This window comes from Pteronotus mesoamericanus, unplaced genomic scaffold, assembly GCF_021234165.1.
Source record: "Pteronotus mesoamericanus isolate MK-2021 breed Mesoamerican mustached bat unplaced genomic scaffold, CSHL_Meso_final scaffold_21, whole genome shotgun sequence".
Taxonomy (NCBI): Eukaryota; Metazoa; Chordata; class Mammalia; order Chiroptera; family Mormoopidae; genus Pteronotus; species Pteronotus mesoamericanus.
Genome location: NW_026555310.1, coordinates 27736602 through 27758399, shown reverse-complemented (window position 1 = coordinate 27758399; position 21798 = coordinate 27736602). Strand labels below are relative to the sequence as shown.

At 39.8% G+C, this 21798-nt stretch overlaps 1 protein-coding gene and 1 pseudogene across 1 annotated transcript in view; one reads left to right on the top strand and one right to left on the bottom strand.

The window, feature by feature from the left end:
- Positions 1–21798, bottom strand: part of GRIN2B (glutamate ionotropic receptor NMDA type subunit 2B) — a 275921-nt gene that overhangs the window by 66994 nt on the left and 187129 nt on the right. The window lies entirely within an intron of this gene.
- LOC129085006 (40S ribosomal protein S15a-like) lies at positions 11594–11985 on the top strand (annotated as a pseudogene).

The window sequence follows — 21798 nt, the reverse complement described above, 5'->3', positions numbered from 1 at the left end:
TACCCAGTCAGCGACACAAGCACCCACCCCCAAACCTATCCCCACCTGTTTCTCATTCTCCCTTGGCTCAGGGCCCTTCTCAGTGCCTACCACACAGCTGTTGACAAGAGGAATGTGCCAAAATGATGGAAGAGTGGGTCACTGCAGATAATCCATTTATGGATAACAAAAAAAAAAAAAATGCATGTCACACTTCGCTGACCATGTCAGTTCTGAGCTGCTATACATGCATAAGAGATCCTTCATACTCAAGATGGATTTCAAAACACAGTGAAAAACCCATATGATTTGGCCATGCTCCCAACTTATGTTTTAACTTACCCCAGAATAAGAGGTAGAAATAAATTCTCTGACCAGTAGCTACTCATGTGTCCTGTGGCAGGCTCGGTGTGAGGCCTACAGGGGGTACGGAGGGCGTGGACACAGATTCTGCTTTCAAGATGTGTATAATCAAATGGAGAAAAAAAATACACATACAGAAAAACAACTTATAACATCTGGTGTATTAATACGGTAGGTTACCTGCCGTATCAGATAGTCTGTAAAATGTATTATAATTCCAACACAGTTTCATTTCTCGTTCATGTAACTGTACTGAGGTGGGCAGGGCAGCCTCCTCCGTGCAGTTATTTGGGGACCCAGGCCAATGGAGAATCTGCTATCACCAACATGAGTCTCTCAAGGTTCCCACAGAGGTGTCTCCACTCCAGCTACCCAGAGACAAAAGGAGAGCAGTTGAGCTTGTGTGCAGGGTTTTAGAGGCCAGGCTTGGAAGGGACACCTTTCCCTTCTGCCCACATTGTACTGGCCATGCTTAATTGTAAGAGAAGCTGGAAATGGAGGCCAGCTGTCTACCCAGGAAGAAGAGCAAACATATTTTGGTAAAGAGCTAGTCTCTGCCATACTAGGCACGGAGGGGGAGCGTATGCGAGGTATAGGGGAAATTTAATTATCTTGTCTCATTTTTTCCCGTTATCATGTATTACTTCTGACTTCTGAAAATCCTATTATCTGTACTCATATACTCCTTGATTTTTCCCTGAGTTCTGTGGAATACTAGACAGCATAGTTCACTCCAGACGTGAGTGTTATTGGGAGGTTATGAAAAAATTCAGCAAAAACCTTTAAATGATCTCCTTTGGCCTCTTTCTGTCCCAGCTTTTAGCTGATAACTCACTGCCTTCATGCCAGTCCCTGAAAACCACTGTAGCGTTGGCCCTTACCAGGAAGCGATAGCTCTGATTCAGCTGCCTGGACCAAGAGAGGCCCATTAAGGTAGGACACCAACTCTGCTACTTAGCGTGGATATTTGTTCCGGGATCTGATGGGATGTTAATACTGAAAGGAGATTTAAAAGAATTACAGAATGGGGCAATTTCTCTTCACAATGAGAAGGGCAGGATGGTGAAACAGTTAGGAGTTCCAAAGGGGAAACAGTAATGGGGTGAGGGCTGCTCACATTTCTCCCTCTTTTCTATAAAGAAAGGAACTCAAAAGACCCCCTTTAAGAGCTCCCTCTGGGTGAAGAATAGTTACCTATCCCATTTCTCCTCCTCACTGCCCTGCCAGCACTTTCCCAGGCATTTTATTAGTTCAGGGAGGAGCAGAGGAAGATGGAAAAGCATCAGGCATCTGGACTTACAACCCCCCTGCTGCTTTTCTGCAAAGATAATTTTCTAATTGGAACCAACAGATACTCAGTGTCTCGTGGAAACAACAGATGTGAGTAGTAATCAAAAGGTTGAGTGTGAGCGCAGAAGGATTAGAAAATATATAAACCTGGGATCTATAACTCTGTGCCTGAATCTAGCCATTTGTTTGCTTTAAGTAAGACATTCTGCTTCATTTAGGTAGTTAGCAGTGGTGAGGAAATGAATATGTGTTTCAGTTCCCGCACCTTATGCTGGAAAAGGTGTTTTACACCTCTGGCATTTTATGGTGGAGACCGAAGCTCAGGAAGAACTTTCATGTACTGATACCTGTAATTAGAATACAAGCTTTGTTCTTCAATCCATTCATTCATTCGCTCAACAAATATTATTATATATCCATTGAAAGAAAGGTACTTTTCTGGGTGTTAGGGGTAGAGATGAGCAGTCCAGCCCCTGACCTTCAGAAGTTTACAGTGCAGTAAAGGAGAAAAGGAAGAAGCAGATATATATTAAAATGTCAGCTAAAGAGAGCTGCTATGGAGAAAATTAATCATGGGGGAAAAGATGGTATGTGTGCTGTGAATATTTGAAGGATGAGGATTTCAGGCAGAAACCTCTGCAAAGGCAAAGATCTCGTGATGGGACCTTCCTAGGTGTGTGGAATAGCATGTCAGCCGGGATGGTGGAGATGGGGATCAGCGAGAACAGCATCAGGAAATGAGTCTGGAAAGGGAGGGAGGAGATGCCCATTTATTAAGGCTTTGAATCATTTGTGTTTGCTGCAAAGCCATTACAGGGTTTTGAGTAAATAACTGCCATGAACTGTTATGTTTTGAAAGCAGAACTTTGGCTGGTATGTGAAGACTTGCCTATGGGGAGCAAGAGCCAGTACAGAAGGCGAGTGAGAAGATGGTGGTGATTTTGTCCGTCATGGTGGCAACAGAGGAAGTATGAATTGGTTAGTTTCAGGATATACTTGGAAGGTAGAGATGACAGAATTTGCTGATGAAATAAATGTGTTCTGAAAGCTACGAAGGAAAGGCAGGGTGGCAAAGTAAGGCAAAGAGGAGTTAACTTAAACTTGAGCGACAGGGAAGGCTTCCTTGAGCAATTGATGTTTAAGTTAAAAACCTGGAGGAAGCTCGCTGCTCCTCTTTGTATGTTTTTAGTCAGAACGCTCATGGCCCATATTTAGTAGGTTAAAACTATGAGAATAGAAAAGGACGGTGATAAATTAATTGTGCACTAAGTATGTTCTCTTAAGTAAAACATCAGTTAATATGTAAGATGTTCTGTCTTCAGTAAAGGTTTGGAATCTACCAGTGAAATCTCAGAATTTCTACACATTTTGCATTTTCAGAATGCAAAGAAATAATTTGTGGTTTAGTCAGCATTTTCTCAAAATGAGAACAATAATCATGACACAGGGCTTTACCTAAGCTAACAAATCATTATCCTTCATAACCTAAGTGTAAACAGGACCCTGATGAAAAGGGTGATCTATATCCTTTTCTGTAAGATATACACAGAAGCTGTATATATTAAGATGCCTATTCATACAGTACACCAAATATTTTGACACTCTTTTCCCTTTCCCTGCTACTTTGTGTACCAAATAAGTAAAGTCCGTGCCACATTGGTAGATTGTTTCAATAACTCAAACAAAGCTTGGTTAAATGTCTAGGCCAAAATGATGTCATTGACCTGTAAATAAGTGTTGCAGGTCTGACTGGCAAAGGGAATTTAAAAGACACAAGATTAGATTTCCCACTGAAGTGGAAACGAAGGTTTCTACTCTTCAGAAAGACCTGCTGTCATCTTTCCACTGTCCCAGATGGTGAAAATTATGCACTCCTTGACCTGAGCCAAAGATAATATAAAAGAAAACAAAGAGATAAACAAGATCTGCTCAAAGAAACTGAGCAAAAGCCCACTGCTAATAGCTTTAAATACAGAAGATATAATTTTCCAGACAAGGACACCACCCACTGACCTTGTTTTCTACATTATGGTTTACAAGGTGACTAAAAAAACCTCGTAAGAGATTAGTCCAAGGTATACCACAATACCTGGACATGACAATAACATACTTAAATAACTTGGAATTTTTTTTTTTTCTGCAAGGAGTAAACCCAGACCAAGATATGTCCATATGCATGCTTAAGTGCTTGCTGAATGACGTGCATGGACAAGTACACGCAGAGAGAAGGAGGTTATTGGCAGAGGCAGAAACCACCCATCTGGGGAAAAGTAATATCTGGGGAAAAGCCATGCCTTCCTTCTAAAGAGAGTCAGAATTGGAGTTTGTAGTTTTCAATTTGGCCCTCAGTCAAAAACACAAGAAATGGTCTTTTTAATTTGCAAGTTAAATGCATCTCCAGAGTGTAGAACTCCATCTCTGTTTATGGAAGGGCACTTGAACTCTCATTTCAAAATGGTCTGTCTTAATAATGTAAGAATCAGAGCACAGATGTCAGCCTTTAACACTGAAGAACCACTTGGCAAATGTGGATGGAGGGATCTTTTAGCAAGTCATTACACTCAGGGAACTGTGTGCTCCTAGTGACCTTAGCACAACAAGCCCCATCCTATCCCTGTCTATGAAATGGAAATGGGTCTGAATTTTCTGGACATAGGACATTACCCCTTTCCTTACCCTCATTATTCTACTTTTGGCTCCCGTATTTGTGACAGCCCATGGTGAAGATGAGACATTCCCTTCACTTTTTTGTACCCCATGGTAAGGAAAAGGAAATGAAAGTTAAAATTTATGGAGTATCTCCCTTCTCCCAAGCCCTGAGGAAGATCTACATTCACAGTGAGGTAAGTTTTATTTTCTCCATTATACTGAGGAGAAAATGATGTTCAGGAAAATGGAATAACTTGCCCAAGGTCATTGGGCCAGTAAGTTGCAGTGTCAAGATTGAAACCCAGTTGTCTCCCCAAAGCCATGTGCTTTCCAGGAAAGACAGTCTGGTTCTGACCATACCTATCCTACTAAATGTCCCGGCAAAGTTTCAGGAACACTTCTTGATTCATACACTGTGGCAGCCAGTCAGCAGCTAACCCTAGTGCCAGCTAATGCCTTGGACAGATCATAAAAATAAAAAGATTCTGCAGTGGTAGAGGCAGTAAAAGCTGTCACAGTGTTCAGACATTGAGGAGGTGTGCTCTACTATCAGATAAATTCTGCCATTTTCAGCTGTCAGTGTTAATAACTTTTTCATTCCTGAAGACCATTAATAGGTCACTTCTCAATGGTCAATCTCCCATTTTCTTTAAAGTTCCCACACGTGCTCTATTTACTGCCCTTCTAATCATTTTCTTCTTTTCCAATAGACACTCACCAGGTTCTCTTTAACTTCTGTGAATTCTGCAATTCTCAAGGAGACCCAGCACTCCAGGAGGATTGGAAAAGTACAGTATGTCTTGGAAGAAAGATGTCTCCATGAACATTCAGGACGCTCTTGTCGGAAGCATACCAAGTCCTCTGCTGGGGTTTCACAATTCCTTTCCTCCATTTTACTGCAGCCTTTTATTTCCTCTGTTTTTCACCTATTGGTCCTTGGCATTGTTCCTTCCTTTCTTTTCTTTTATCCTGCCTCTACTCATTTCTCATCTTCATCTTCCTCTCCCTATTAATTCTTAAATTACCTATGTTCTTTCCTTCACATTTTCCACCTCTTATTCTTCAACTTCTGTTCCTGTTATATTTTCAGAGGCAAATTACTTCAGTTCAAAGCATGCAAACCTGGTTCAAATGCCGTCCCTGCCATTTAGGGTGCCCTTAATGAGTAACTATCCTGCCCCTTCTCTCGGTCCTCCCATCCATAAAATATGGATAACTGTATTTATGTTTAGGTCTGAATATTAAATGAGATAACCTGTGTAAATGCACTTCAGGACTTTAGATGGAAGTAGAACATCAAAAAATCATAGGCAAAACCCCTATTTCTGTCCTATCTCTTGTCTGGCTGTTGGCAAACCTACCTTCTCCCTGTTACTCCCCATAGCTGTCGTGTCTGGTCCTAGCTCAGCATCCAGCTCATGCACCCTCTCTATGTTATGGTCTTTGAATAAATTCACCTCATGGCCTATGATCCTCTATTATACCTTTATATGGAAGTAATTAAGACTTTACAGGTTTTGGATGTAGACAACATGTTCAAGTATCTCAGTGACATGCTGGTTTTCAAGACTTGTAATAAAAACAATATTAAATATTTATGGACCATCTTGATTCTCTGTTAAGGAGGAGCTTAGGACCAACAAATGGCCAGGTTGCCCCCTACTTCCAGGAAATAAATGTGGACTGAGAAGGAGCCTACCTAGTAGGTAAGGACCACGCTAGTTACGATACACACTCAGCCAGCCAGAAGATGATGAAGTTTGTTTTAACAGGAAGTTTTAAAAATTTCTGAGCAATAGTAATTATTATCTCTTACACCAGATTACTTTATTGGTGAACATAATTCTATTGTAAGTAACCATTTAAGAGGTAAACTTTTCACAGAAACTTTAGTCCTCCTTACCATAAAATTTAGGACTCCAAATATATACAGACTTGTATTGTTGCAAAGGGCTTTCTCTGCTATGTAATTGCCTCATGTTTACTTTGAAATCTACCATAACCCACAATCTTTTGGTAGTTCTTAGCCCGACCTGCCATTTCCATGTCTCAGACTTGTCTTTATTTTCTCTGAATTCTTGACTTCCTTTTGCCCTTGTCTTTACTGAACTTCATCCTGTTAGTTTACGATTACTTGTCCAATTTGTTGAGGTCATTTCCAGTTCTAATTCCATCCCCCAAGGCTTTAGCCTCCACTTTAAACTCAGCTTCGTCTATGACCTTCATGAATATGCTGTTGCAGCACACTAGTCATTGATGACGATCTTAACTAGAAGTGTATCCAGGCCTAAGCCTTGTGCAATGCCATTTTTATGTGTTCACTTGTTAAAACAAGTGCATGTGCAGGTGTTTTTAAACAAAGTTCAGTTTAGAAAATGTATGTCTCTCTCTTCAGAATCTGGAATCATCCAAGTAGAATTTGTGACATTTTTGGCAATTCAAGGTTGTAGTTCCATACAAATGAAATTAAATAACCAAAATCATTGCTCAAAAATGTAATATTCTTTTGTTTGGAAAAAAACCCTCACTATTTTGAATGTAAAATTCAGTACCTATTTTCACCTTTCTTCCTTGGGAATCACTCACATGCACACTGTGCCCAACTAGGGCGCGGGCCGCTGGGCAGGGAGAGCAAAACCTTGGCTTTTAGTTCCATCTCTGCCATTCAGTGTATGACCTGGGGTGAGTTACCTAACCTCTTTGAGCTGAGATCTTATCCTCATCAGTAGATGAAGGGCTCTAATCAGATGACCACAAATATGCCTTCCAGATCTGAGAGGCTGTGATTCTCTCTTGATTAAGAACCTAATTATTATCAGTAGCAAATTACTACATGCATTCTTTAATTATAAGCTTTCACCATGACACCTATATATAATATTAGAACTTTGAACACATTTAAGAAGGATCAGACTAGATCTGCACATTGTCTAGAATATATTTGCCAAAAATGTATATTTATTTGTTTATGTGTTCATTTTCCATGTATTCTCATATATTTGAATGATAGCTATGTGCAAGGTACTTTGATGCATGTCATTTCTTTGTGAAATCTCTAACAACCAATATTTTATTTCAGAATCCTCACTTAAAAAATGAGAAAATAGGCTGGTGTGGCTCAGTGGATTGAGTGCCAGCCTGTGAACCAAAAGGTTTGGTTCAATTCCCAGGCAGGGCACATGCCTGGGTTGTGGGCTAGGCCCCCAGTAGGGGGCCCTCAAGAGGCAACCACACACTGATGTTTTTCTCCCTCCCGTTCCCTCTCTCTGAAAATAAATAAATAAAAATTTTAAAAAAATGAGGAAACAGAGGCTCAGACTGGTTTAATAACTGTCCAGGGTCCCAGAATTTGCTTGTGGTAGAGCTGGGCTTGAACCTGGGTTTCTGGGCACATATTTCTGAGCCCTTTCCACATGGCATACACCCCTGGCCACCTAACTTACTGTTCAAGCTCAGTATAGCATATGCTATAAAAGAAAATACTATCAATTATACCAATAATCAACTAAAATGCCTCATCACGCAATGGACCATATCTTTTTTCACTAATGAAGGACCATCAAATCTGTTCCTGGAGACAAAAGTAATTCTAAATCTTCTTACATGGGGATATATAAACAATTTTCTTTAAGAAATTTGTAAAGGCTATTTTCCAAAAATACTTAGTTCTAAATCTGGGAAACAACCATAGTTTTTTAAAAGCCAAATTCTTGGTACTAATTTCTTCACAAAAATAATTTCCTCCTCTTCCTCTTTCTCTTCTTATTCCTTCTCCTTTTTTATTTTTTTTCTCACAAGCCTTAATTTTTTCATTTTCTTTCCCACTTCAAAGTGGATTAGGCCTCCAGGTAGGAGGAATGACGTCAACAGTCCCCTTCCCTGACCTTTCTCGACAGTTCTACCCTCCAAATCACTGATTTGTCTGATTCACTCGAATTTTCCTGCAAGGCAAGTTCTACACAAATAAATGCTTAGACCTAGTTGAGGAATCTGGGAAAGAGTAAAAAGGAAGACATATATTTGAAACAAATGATTAGAACAAACTCAAAAGCATCATATCACCTCAGAAATTTGTCTAACTTAACAAATTAAGACATTGAAAACTTTTTTTCTTTTCTTAACCCCCCAGGCAGTCCTCACTAATAAACAAGGAAGCAGTTTTCAATAGCTGATACATGGAACAAAAACCAAGAACCTATTACAGCAGCAAATCATAGGAGGTTAATGATCAGAAAAGTTCCTCTTCCTGAACTTACAAAAAAAAACAAAAAAAAAAACAAAAACAAACCCAAACAGATACATGTGTATGTAAGGTTTCTAATGACGATCATGAACAGAGCCACCTGCCCTCTCCTGTTGAGTTCTCCATTTATTACATATTTTTCTTCCTCCAGCTCTAGCCATTGTCTTTTTCTCCTCTTCTTTTACATCCTCAGAACACCTGCTTCAGTGTGTCTTCCAGACAGGTAAAAAGGAACTAATATTTTTTTCATAGGTTTTACATAGATTATCTCAAGGAATCCTCACTGTCACAGATGCAGTAGACACTATTAAAGTGAATATGCCCAAAGGTGGCCCCCACTGAGTTACTACTACCTTGCATAATCTCTTCTCTTGTGACTTGTTTCTAACCAATAGAACATGACAAAGATGACAGGATGCCACCTCCTTGATTAGGTTATGCTAATAGCAAAGGTAATGTGACCATTATTCCCATGATTATGTTATTTTATAAAATTTCCTAAGAGATTCTCCTACTGGTCTTGTAGAAACAAAGAGTCATGCTGTCTATTGCATATGGAAGGGCAACATGGCCAGGTGCTCGATGTGGTCTTTAAAAGCTAAGGGTAGCTTTTAGCCAATACCCACAGTCAAAAAGCCACAAGCAAATGAATTCTGCTTGGAAGCAAAATCTGCCTCACCCATGCCTCCAGGTTAGAACATAGCATGATCTGCCCTTTGATTGTAACTTTGTCAAGGACCCTGAGTGGAACACTCAGTTAAAGACATGCTTGAACTCTTGACCTGCAGATACTGTGAGATAATAAATATATACTGTGAAAGCCACCAGGTTTGTGGGAATTTGTTATGCAGCAACAGAAAACTAATGCAATTGTTATCTCTATTTCAAAGAAGAGGAAAGCAAGCTTTGGAGAATGTAAGTGTGTGAGCTTTGGAGAACTTAAGTGACTGTGTTCAAGGTCCCATAACCAGTAAGCAATAAAACTTATATTTAAACATAGATGTCTTTAAAGCTCAAAAGTCAAATACTCTCCAATGTATCATGTTCCCTTTCCACCTCCCTTCTCATTACCTGCCATTATTGATACGTATTACCAGGAATGGGTTACAGTATGACTTCTGGCAGTTATGAACATAAAATGCACATGATCTTGAAGTTAAAAATTAAAGAACTGAAGTCATGTATTCCTCCCTCCATCCCCCCTCCCTGACCATCATGCTGAAGAAGGCTGCCCACTCCTCAGCCCTGAGAGAAGGGAAGAAACTAAAAAGGCAGAGTAGAATGGAGGGGGTTGCCCGGCTGGTATTGCAGAGAGGTTCTCACCCATTCAAAAGGGAAATTAAATGAATGTTCTCCAGAAAAGAACTGCACCACGTAGGAAAAAGTTCTGAGGATACCATAATAAGCCTCCCACCATGGATAGCCAGAGGTAGAAGCTGGGAACTGATGAATAAGGTTCCATACTTTGGGCTGATGCTGGGCAAGAATGAATCCTGCAGCTTTGCTTCAATGCAATTGGTTTGGGTTAGATGAAAGAACACTGGCAGTGGCTGACTTTGAGCTTGAAAATTCAAGGAGCATTGGTTCAGATATGTTAAGGGTTGTTTGTTTGATGTGGATTATAAAGGCTGAAATTTCACTGGTTAGGCTTGGCTGCGCCTGCCTGCTGTTGGGCAGACTTGGACTGTTACTTTACATGCGCCTCAGTTAAATTACCGGAACAGTAATAAACTAGGCGTATCAAAATTTTGACATGCCAAATTACATGGGAGCACATATAGGAAGTAGTATAAACCTTAGCTCTATCTAGTCTATCATAATGCTCAATTTCTAAAGTACAGCTTCAGAAAGAGCTCAAAAAACGGTTGAGAATCTATTCCAGGCCAGGCCCAGGGCTGACTGCTAGGAGGAAAATGGGTGAGACACAAGCCCCAGCCTCACAGAGTCTATAATCCTGTAGGACAGAGGAGCATGCTCATCAATAACTAAACAGCCTTCTAGACATTTGGAGGAGGCCAGGCGGCAGGTGGGAGAGGCTTAAAAGAAAGACTGTCACTTGCTTTAAGGATGACTAGAATTTCAAATCCCCTCCCACTGATGCACAGGAAACAGCTTCCCCTTTGATGAAAGACCTTGTTGCAGTTACCTCCTATGATAACAGGCAGGGTCCAGTTAAAAGGAGTATGATACCAATGAACACTTCAACTTTATCATCTTCACCTTTCAAGTAAAAGGCAAGCCTAGACAGTGTGGAATGAGGACTTTAGAATAGAGATAACAAGTCCTGCCCTGGAGGATCCTGTGATCTCGTTACAGAAAACTAAATTACATGCTAAATTAAATACCTAAGAGGCATGGGAGATGTAGGAGCCTTCTTGTTGCATCTCCTTTAGTGTCCAGTATCTCCCTTAACTTACTAGGATATTGGTTTTAACATTTATACCTTGTGTGGTTGGCATTGCGAGGGAAAGAAGGAACAGGGAAAGGGATAAGGAGGAATAATCTAGGAAAAATAGCACAATGGCAAAAAAAAAAAATTACTAGCTTTAATTAAACATTGGTTTGAATCTGGGCTCTGCTACTAATTTCCTTGGGCAAGTTGTCTGCTATTTCTGGACTCAGTTTCCTCATTTGGACCTTGCCAGACGGTTGTTAGAAACAATGATAATATATGTGATCTGCCGATAGGGGAATACTCAAAGGTTATTTTTTGAAGGAAGGAATGAAGGCAGGAAGGCAAGCAGAGAAGACAGAAAACAGAAGGAAGAGCATTGGCTTTTCCTCAACTCTCTTATTTCCCTTGATTATTTTTAAGGCTTTCCTCTGGAACTTCTCTGATTTATCTACCTCCCTCTTCTTTTAAGAAGAGACCATCTAGTGCTGATGACTGATTGCTCATGGTTTTTGAAAGCAGTTCCATAGGATTATAGGTGCTTAATGTGGGAAAAAAAACCCAAGATAAAAAACATGGTGAAATATGTTTGGCGAAATGCTGCAGAAAAATTAAACAATTTTATTTACTATAAGAATTTTTAGGTCCTCTTTCCACCATCTTTTTGTGCCACCACAATGGTGCATATGAAAGTCCTAGCTCATGCTCTCTAAGTATCAACAATACTGAAAAGAGAGGCAAATGCCAAGTTCTTATTAGGCCATGCTCCAAAGTCATCGTCTGGTTTCTGACGGTGATGATGAAGCATGAATACATTGGCAAATTTGAAATTACTGATGACCACAGAGCTGGGAAAATTGTTGTGAACCTCCCAGGCAGGCTGAACAAGTGTGGAGTAATCAACACCAGATTTGATGCGCAACTTAAGGACCTAGAAAAATGGCAGAAAAACCTGCTTCCATCCCGTCAGTTTAGTTTCATTATACTGACAACCTCAGTAGGCATCACGGACCATGAAGAAGCAAGATGAAAACACACAGGAGGGAAAACCCTGGAATTCTTTCTCTAGGGATGTGATACATACGTGCAAATAAAATGCCTCAATGGACAAAAAGAGAATTTTGACTATATTTTTCTAATGTACATTTTAACTCTTCCAGATGATAATATAGTAGATAGCACCTCCAAAGTTAACTTGACAGAAACCAGTTTTTCACAGTGGATTACATGAGGCTAGGGTTCCATGGCATAACCTCTTAAAGGACACTAATATGTACCAAGATAGCATACCAGTGTGTACTTCTGGGGACAAAGTCCCCAGAAGAAACTGTTGGGAAAATAACCTGGAAGAAGAACCCCATGTTCCCCATCACCTCGGCACCACTAATCATTTGAACCTCTCTGGAACTCTGTTTTCTCATTTGTCAAATAAGAGGTTGAAGATACATATTCAAAGTGCCCTTCTAGCTCTAGCAGTTTAACATATCCACGTGGACATGAACTACATAACTCAAATTACAAAATTCAAATGAACTACAAAATTCAAATATTGTACACATTACCATATTCCTTCTTAGCTAACCAGCAATTCATTTCAATGAGGTTTCATGGTGTTAACTGAGTACCCAATGCAAGCTGTGCTCTATGATAGATGCTCCATAGTCTTCAGGCTCTTTCAATTGATTATTAATGCAAGGACTCTCCTTACAAACACAATAGAAATGGAAAGAAATCACTTTGGACTGGCAGTGAAAACTTTCCAGGATCTAGCCATTTTATATTCTTTATCTCTCAGTAATCCTATGCCAGCTTTAGATACTCATTCCTTCCACTCTTCCATGTGGAAGCTCTCCTTCCATTCAGGTATGCTACTCATCTTCTCATTATGACCACTCTGTGTGCTTTCTTCCTTCTTTCACAGCATCATCCCACCTATAATTCCCTTCCTCCTCCTCTGTCAACATAAGTTCTATTCTTTCTTCAGGACACCAGTGAGATCACAAGAAATCTTCCCTGTCTCTATAGGAGGGGTGTTCTTTCTCTCTCTCTCTCTCTCTCACTTAAAATTCAACAGACCCTAATGTGTGTACTTTTTCTACAATGACAGAAAATTTCCTTTACATGAATATTAATTGATCTTCTAATGAAATTTTAAGGACTAGGAGTTGGGCCTACCAGCTACCTCTTTTCTCCTTTAGAGTTCTAAACAAGGAAGCATATTCTATAACTAACAATTGGCAAATGGGGGAAAAGTGCCACTTCATTCAGTTCATTAACTCCCAATTCTCTCCCTTGATTCCTTAGGTATGCCCAGTCTCTTCCTCAGTAAGGTCTTCTTAGGCTACTTATCTAAAAGTTTAACACCCTTCCTGCAATATTTCATACTTCCTTCCTTGCTTTATCTCTTTAACATTTATCTCTTTCTAACATGTCATATAATTTACTTTGCACCAATGTTTTCTGTCTCTTTTTGCTAGAATGCATACTACATATGAGTGGGGATTTTTGTCTTTTTTGTTTCTTTATTGAATCTTAGTGCTAAAGCACTAGATAAGGGCCAGATGCACAGTATTGCTTAATAAACATTTTTTGAGTGAATAAATTAATATGGAGAATACTATTTAACCTAAGGGGCTTAATATGGTCTCTTACTCAATGCTGTTTTATTTCTCAAATCTTTCCACTAAGATCAGGTCTTTCCACTAAGTGAGAGGAAAGTCCAGTTTGAAGCATATCCACCAGTGCCAGAGGAACGAGAATAAGTAAGACAGCAAGAACATGCTGTTTATTTCAAGAAACTAGACCTAAGCTGGCCTAGACTTGCTAACCCAATGTAGGGACAGTACTGCAGGATGGTGTGTTGTAGAAAAGAGAAAGAATGACAAGACCTGATATTCTCATAAGGAGAAAGGCAATATGGATCCATAAATGTAAAAAGAAACCAGGCAGCCTTCAGACAGAAGCACAGGTCTTTTTGATAGTGACTTTGTCCTCCATTAAAATGGGGCATGTGACCAATAAAATTAGTCATCAATCATGTGTGAACAGATGGCGCTCCAAAATCTTTCCTCAAGCCCAGTGGGAAGAGGAACCTAAGAAGTTTAATTTCCTTTGAGGGAAAGATAAAAATGAGAGGAGGGGGGAATAAAAATATTCCAATGCAAACTTCTTCAAGAAATGGCAATACCAGTTTTATGTTCTCTGAAAGTCAAGCATATAATAGTGGTTCAATGAATGTTAGCTGATTGGCTGGTTGGTGTTGATTTTATAGGCATTTTTAGAAATTCTGGGACTCAAATGAAGGCCAGCATAAAGTTCATCTGTTTCACTGGATTTTAGGATCTATTGCTGATTTTTCTGTTGGCTTCATGTTGACCCTAAGCTTTCCTAACACTTTCCTAACCATGCTGGAAACTTCTATATCAGAAGCTGTTCGGAGTGCTGGCAGACAGAAGGTAGTCCACCACCCCATACAAAATATCCATGAGGTTCAGATGGACCCACTCTACTTTGTGGCTCATTAGTTGTTTGATCCTGAACAAGTTATTTAACCTCTGCAGGTCTTGGTTTCCTCATCTATAAAATTGGAACAATATTTACCCAATGGGAAGTCATGTGGATTAAATGGGAAAATTTATTATTTTATTTACTCACTCACTTAACATTTATTGAACCTTACACTTACACTATGTAAGTGTAAGAACACTTACAGTGTTCTGGGCTGCATTATGCACTAAGGATGTAGAGATAAAAGACTCAGTTTCTACTCTTCAGGAACTCAGAGTCAGGAGAAAAGAGACATGTGAAAATAAGCAAGTACAACAGAGTGTGATAGTATATGGATGAAAGTATGTGTCAGTTGGTTTAGGAACACACACACTCAGTTTTTAATCTAGCCTACAGGCAAGTCAGGAAGAGCCTACCAAAGGAGGCAACGTCTGAACTCAGCTTTGAAGAGTCATTAAGAGTAGCCAAGTGGAAAAGGTCTGAAGTGTGAAGAGGAAAAGTTGACCCTCTAGACAAAAAAAAAAAAAAAAAGCATATATAAGTGCAGGGAGGTAAGAGTATGGTAGATACAGAGAACCATGATCAATTTCTTAAGAATAGAACTTTGGGTTTAAGTTGTGGAATGATAGAAAGTGAAAATGAAGAGGCAGGCAGGAGTCTGCAGCCAGAAAATGAAAATCAAAGCTCCTTGGCATGGTTTTTGAGTTTTTGTCTTGATTTCACTGAAGAGCTATTGCAGAGTTTTAGTCAGGGAACTGACATGAATAATTTTATGTTTTAGGATGATTGCACTGACACTGTGTGAAGGATAGATTAGAATAGGGCTTGATCATAGTCAAGGAAAGGAGGCAATTGCAGCAATTCACGTAATAAATGACAAAAGCAATAAGTGACGAAATAAATAGAAGTAGGTACGTATAAGAGACAGATAGATGAGAAAGAGGAATCACCTCGAATGACTCCCAGGTTTCTGCCTTGGGTAATTGGGTAGATGGTGGTGACAAGGTTAATACAAGAAGAAAAGGAAAGAGAGGGGAGAAGACGGGAGTTTAGTTTTGAGTTTGGTGAGCCTGAGGGTCTTTTGGGGACATAAAAGTGAAGATACTTAAGAAGGTGGTTGGGCACATAAGTCCAGGGCTCAGGGAAAAAAGTCTGGGTACATAGATTTGGAAATTATCACTTTTAGGCCTGGGTTGTCCATAAACTCTGTGTAGATAGGTCTGTGAGAAGACAAGAAGATTAAGAATGGAACCCTGGAGTTCACCAATAAATAAGTGTAGGCAGAGTGAGAGTGAGCATGAAAGGGAGGAGAGACAAGCAAAACAGAGAGGAAGGTGTCAGAAGAGGGATCACTTATGTCAACTCTTAAAGAGAGGTCAGAAAGGTAATATGTCAGTTTCTTGGATTGATAGCTAGGATGTCACAGTGACAGTAGGAAGGGCAATTATGATGGAAGCACACCTTATGACATTAACTTAATAGACCACTTCCATTATGACTTCAATTGTGACTTTATATTTACCATTTGAAGTAAGTCTGTCTCTTAAAACTTTTTTAATTTTAAATTTAAAAAATCATTCTTTATGGTAAAAATACTTAACATGAGATCAAGCCTTTTAACATGCGCTCAAGCACATTTTTAAGTACACAGTACAGTATTGTTAATCGTAGGTACAATGTTGTACAGCAGTCTCTGCAACTTGTTAATTCTGTACAATGGAAGCTATATGCTCACTGATTAGTGACTGCTCATTTCCCACTACCCCAGCCCCTGGCAACCACCATTCCACTTTTTGAATCTATGAATGTGACTATTTTAGGTATCTCATGTAAGTGGGATCATGCCATGTTTGTCCTTCTGTGACTGGCTTTTTCACTTAGCATATGTCCTCCAGGTTCTTCCATATGGTTGAATATTGCAGAATGCCCTTCTTTTTTACGGTGAAATAATAATCCATTGTTTCACCTAAGTATGTCTCCATTCACTTACAGTGGCAAGCTGTGCCTATAACCATTAATTCATTAAATTAATTAGTCATCTGTCCCCTTTTCTGAAATATAGGCCTACGGTTCCTTTACTCTAGAATTTCTATTTGTTGAGCCAGATACAGGACTCAGTATCTGATTTTGTAAAAAATCAACTCCAAAATTGTTGCATAACTCCACTATCTCCATCCTGCAACCCCCCATGACTCTCAAAAAATGCAAAGGCTGTACTTGTGTTTCTAGTACTTTCCTTTTGTGACCCCAAAACAGGGGAATGCTGCACTGGACATGAGGCTGCTGATCAGCCCTCACTGCTAAAGGGCTCAATGGGAATCCTCAGATAAAAAGCATGATGGAAGAGATAGATGTTATTTCTGGAATTAGTATGGTGAGAGGTGTAATGAGAAGCTCACTGCAAGGCTAGATAGAAGGTGGCAAGAGAAAGAAAAGCTTCCCTGGTGTCTTTGCAGAAAAGCTGTAGAAAAATATTGAGAATGTGTGAACATTGAGGAGTTGGAAACTGAAGAATAAAAGGCCTCAACGATGGTTAACTAATCCCATGTGCTTGTTTGTATATAAAAGACCGAAGTGCGACTCTTCACATAAAGCACATCTTTTAAGAAATCTGTTGCTGACACAGACACAGAGAACACACTGGTCCTTGCCAGAGGGGAGAGGGAGGTTGAGTGACTGGGTGAAAAAGGTCAAGGGATTGAGAAGTACAGATTTGTAGTTACACAACAGTCGCCGGGATGTAAAATACAGCAAAGGGAACGCAGTCAATAATAATGTAATAACTACACATGGTGACATGTGGGTACTGGACATATCGGGGCGGAGGGAACACTTGCTCAAGTATATGATTATCCAATCACTATTCTGTGCACCTGAAACTAATACAAAATAATTCTGAATATAGACTGTAATTAAAAAATAAAATTAAATAAAAAGAAATCTGTGGCTGAGCCTTGATATCGGACGGTCTCTGCTGAAACTTTCAGATAATAGCCTTCCAGGGAAATGCCAATTCGAGGGTGTACAGGGTGTTCTTAGCACTGGCTCCCCCGAACTGCCTGCTGCCAGAGTGTGGTTCTGTTTCTGACAGTTTATTTTTGTTTTTGTCGAGTTCCTGTATGCAAGTGTTGACTCTCTCTTCTCTTTTGTAGCTGAAACTGCTAAAAGCTTTGGGGTCCAGTTCTGGCCACCCCGCTGGTGTGTGTTGCACTTCTGGGCTGGTACTGTCCAGATAAACAAGGTCCTGGCATTTCTGTCCATTTATTGCAATGGCAATTAGGATGGAGGAAAGCTAGACTGGCCTCCAGTTTTGCCAAACCCAGTCAGAGGCTTAAGAACAGTTCTCAGGTTGAGGATCATGTGCTGCCCCAAGTTCTGGCTACTTCCCTGGAAGTTTACAAACTAGAGAAAAGGAGGCTCCCAGAGAGGGCAGGGACACTAAGAAACAATATTTCCACTGAAGAAATGGAATTGACTTCCATAGCTCCCTCCCTGCCCCCATGCCCAGTAAAAGAAATAAATTAGTAATCACCTGAATTAGGCCAGTTGTTTTATTTGTTTAGTTGAATATACTTTTGAGACATCTAGAGAGGCTAGAAATTAGTGGGGAGTTAGTTGCATACCATTTTGAAGGAACCACCATTCAAACAAGAAAAACCACCAGGCACAAGATATCGGAGGTGTTCAAATGCCACATAATACTCATATCTCTCTCTAGATACCGGCAAACCTGCAGGCCAAATGCCACAGCTTTGCTCGGGCTTGTTCTAACCTGCCTCGGCTCAGAAGAGAAGCACAAATCCCTACCTGTGATGACTATCCTCAGTGCCCGAGGCAAAAGCCGTAATGCTGGACACATTTGACAAACACTGAGCATGAGGCTTGAATTTCAAAGCAGCAAGAATTGATGTTTGGAAAGGGAAGCAGGCATCAGACCACTCAGGAGCTAGAAAGCAGACTGTGCTTTGCAATGTGCCTGGGACCATCCCGTTTCCTGTGCTACTATCAGTGGCGGGGCGAGGTTGGTAAGGTCTCTGGAGTCTGACCTCAGAGTCTAAGTCCTGGCTCCTCCCCTTTCTACCCGTGTGACCTTCAGAAAACAACTAAACTTCTCTGGGCCTCATGACTTTTTTTTTTTGGTTTGTTTTTTCATCTTAAATACAAACACCATAAAGATATTATGAATATTAATATAAATTAATACAAGTAATCTTCTTACAACAGTACCTGTCTTATAAACACTGACCTACTATAAAAGTGGTAGGTAGTTATTACTAACACTTTATTATCTGTCAGCCAGGGTTCCTATTGTTTCAGAGAATCTTCTACAGAAGAATTGGTACAAACTAGGGTTTTGACTCCCTGAATCTTCTGAGGCCTTTCCTTTCATTTCTCCCTCTTTCTGTCCTAGGAAGAGTCTTCAACGTTCTTCACCCCTTTTGAGAAATTTCCCCATTTTTCTAGTTTCTCTTGGATATCTTCCCTTTTCTTAATTTTCCTCTTTTTCCATCTATCTGTCAACTTTCCCTCATACTCCTTTCTTGGAGAACAAAATCCAGCACATTGTAGGCATTAATTAAAAATTTGTGGAACAAATGATAAGCCACAGCATGAACATACAATTTAGTATGTTCAAATACAACAATGACTTCAAATTACAAAAAGGAAAAAAAAAAGCCCTATAAATCATTTCTAATTTTGAAGAAAGGGATCACAGGGAAAGGGATAAGTGGTTATTTGCAAGATAAGACCAAGAAACACAGAATAAAAAAATAATAATGAGACTGCTTTGCAGCGGGAGCTTTGGTGGTCTGTCTGCGTGGGTGCACCCGTGACACAGTGTCTGACTCCAGTCACCAAAGTCTCTTTCATGAAGGGGAGACAAATGATACAACTGCATATGGCGAACACAGTCAAAAGTTTCTCTCTGATTGCTCAGTAACAAGGCTCCAAAGAAGGCTGTTCTAGATTGTTAGTACTGCAAATTATTAAAAAGGCAACGGAAGCATGACAGTGGAAAAATTCAGCCTTCCCACCTAGCCCCCTTCCTGGAAGGTAGCCATTAACAAAGCTCCTGGAGCCAAATGACGGAGCTGCTCCATTTATCAAATGAAATTCTAAAAATAAGTGATTCTTATAACTAATTAATGAATAAATAGTTCTCACTAAAAATATGCCATAGTCAGAAGAGTGTGGAAAATCCAAAAATGCACTTGAAACCACAGATTGTCTGAACTAGAAGGGATCTTAGGGATTAAAAGTAACTCTCTTCTTTTATATATATGGAAACTGATGCCCAGGGGTATTAAGTGACTTGCCCAAGGTCACCCGGTAGATTGATGGCAGAGCCAAGATTGAATGGACTCCCTATTTCTCCAATACTAGAACCAAACTGAATATGGACATCCTGCTTGAGTTACGCAGCAGCAAGGAGAGGCAGGACAGAGAAAGAAAGCAGGGAAGGGGACTGGGATCATCCCTGCCAGTAGACCGGTTACAAAGATTCCGTGAAAATTAAGTCCAGGATTGAAAAAGCAGCCCAAAGAGGAAATGGAGCAATAAGGCCCAGGCATACCACTTGCTGTCCTGGAGCAAGTGGTTATTAAATGGTGTCTGGGGAACTGGGGATTTCCAATCATTAGCTCTAAAGGGCCAAATAGCCTTCTCATGTTCTAAAAACGCCTGAGCTCTCCTTCGTGAAGAGCCCAGGTGCTCATCTATTATTGAGCATGTTTAAAAAGACATTTAGGAAAGAGCGCCAAGAGACAGATTTGCAACTACAGTGTAAGTCCCAAGAGAGCTGCGCTTTCTTAGAAAAGGGGCAGAGTTCATGTTGAGCGACATGGGAAGGGCCAACACAGGTAGGTGTCCTGGTTTTCTCCAAAACACCTGTTGGTGTTTGCTCCCCTCTCCAGCAGTTCGGCGGGGAGTGAATGATACAAAGGGCAAATCCAACAATGGCAGACCTTCCTCTTCCTGTTGTCAGCACATTCAGACCAATGAGCTATGGCCAAGATTTTGCACCTTGTGCAGGGGGATCGAGGTTGGGTGAGGAATTTTGTAACATATATACACACATACACAGTTTCTAAACAATAGAGTAATACATAGCACTAAAATTATATGATAGATGAATAGAAAGATAATAGGATAAATGGAAAAATATTTAATATATTTTATATCATATTTATATTTTTATTTTTTAATTACATATATTAAAAATATACCATCCACACATATTGTTAAAGGAAAATGTAGATTACAAAACAGTATGTATAATACCACCTCAATTTTATAAAATATGTCTTCATATTTATAAAGCATATTTATGATAGATAAGAACATAGAGCAAAAAAGACTGGAATGATAGAAACAAAATATAAATAGCAATTATTTCTGGGTGGTAAAATTTGAGGTGAATTTTATTTTCTTCTTTATGCATTCTCTATTGTATTGACTTTTCCTTAATGAAAAATTACTATACTTTTGGAATCAGACAAAAATGAAAAATATTATTATATAAGATGGAACAGGAGTCCTCTGGTTCTGAAAAAGAGATCCTCATAACTTTGTGTGTGATACATTTAAAACCACGGTTTAAGGCATTTTCCTCCTCTAAGATCTTATACGTATGCATAGTATTTTAAGCATCCAATAATTCATCCGGAGGATAAAAACATAGGTGCAGACCTTTGGGAGTCATCTTGGTGGCTGCCAACCACAGTCACATTCTTCCCTGTGTTATACCTGTATAACTTAAGGGGGCACGTTTCTTGAGAGCAGGGTGTCTTGTGTACCTTTATTTCCTCTTAGCACCTAGCACAGGGTCCGTCATTCAGAAGCCCATCAGTATGTGTTTCTTAAACTGAACTAAAGCTGTCTGATAACAGATGTGATAATTCTAGATACAGGAAACAAAAGCAATGCCTTCTTCTGGTGGACTTTGAGATTATGCTTCCACGTGGAAAGCAGAAATGCCCATAGGTTTATCTGAGCTTTGCGGGGTAGAAGAAAACGCTATATACTCCTAGTAGTTATTTGCAAATAGAAAGTTCCATCCTGAGATGGAGTGTTTCCCACTTCTGGAGCTGGGTGGGAGGATCATAAATGCCATGTCTCCAGAAAAGAAAGACACCAAGCACTCCCCTTACATCCTTATTAGCACTTGCACAAAGATAAAGATACACATGCCACTGCTTTCATTAATAACTCTCCTTTCCTTCTATCCTGAATGCTCAAAATCTCATCTGAGTGTGGCTCTTCTACCTGGACAACTTCAGCCTCCTCTCTTCCTGACTCTGCATTTTTCCTTTCTCCTTCTTCCCTTTGGTCTAATCAGAGTAGTGTGACTATAATCATCTTGCTCTCTCTCTCC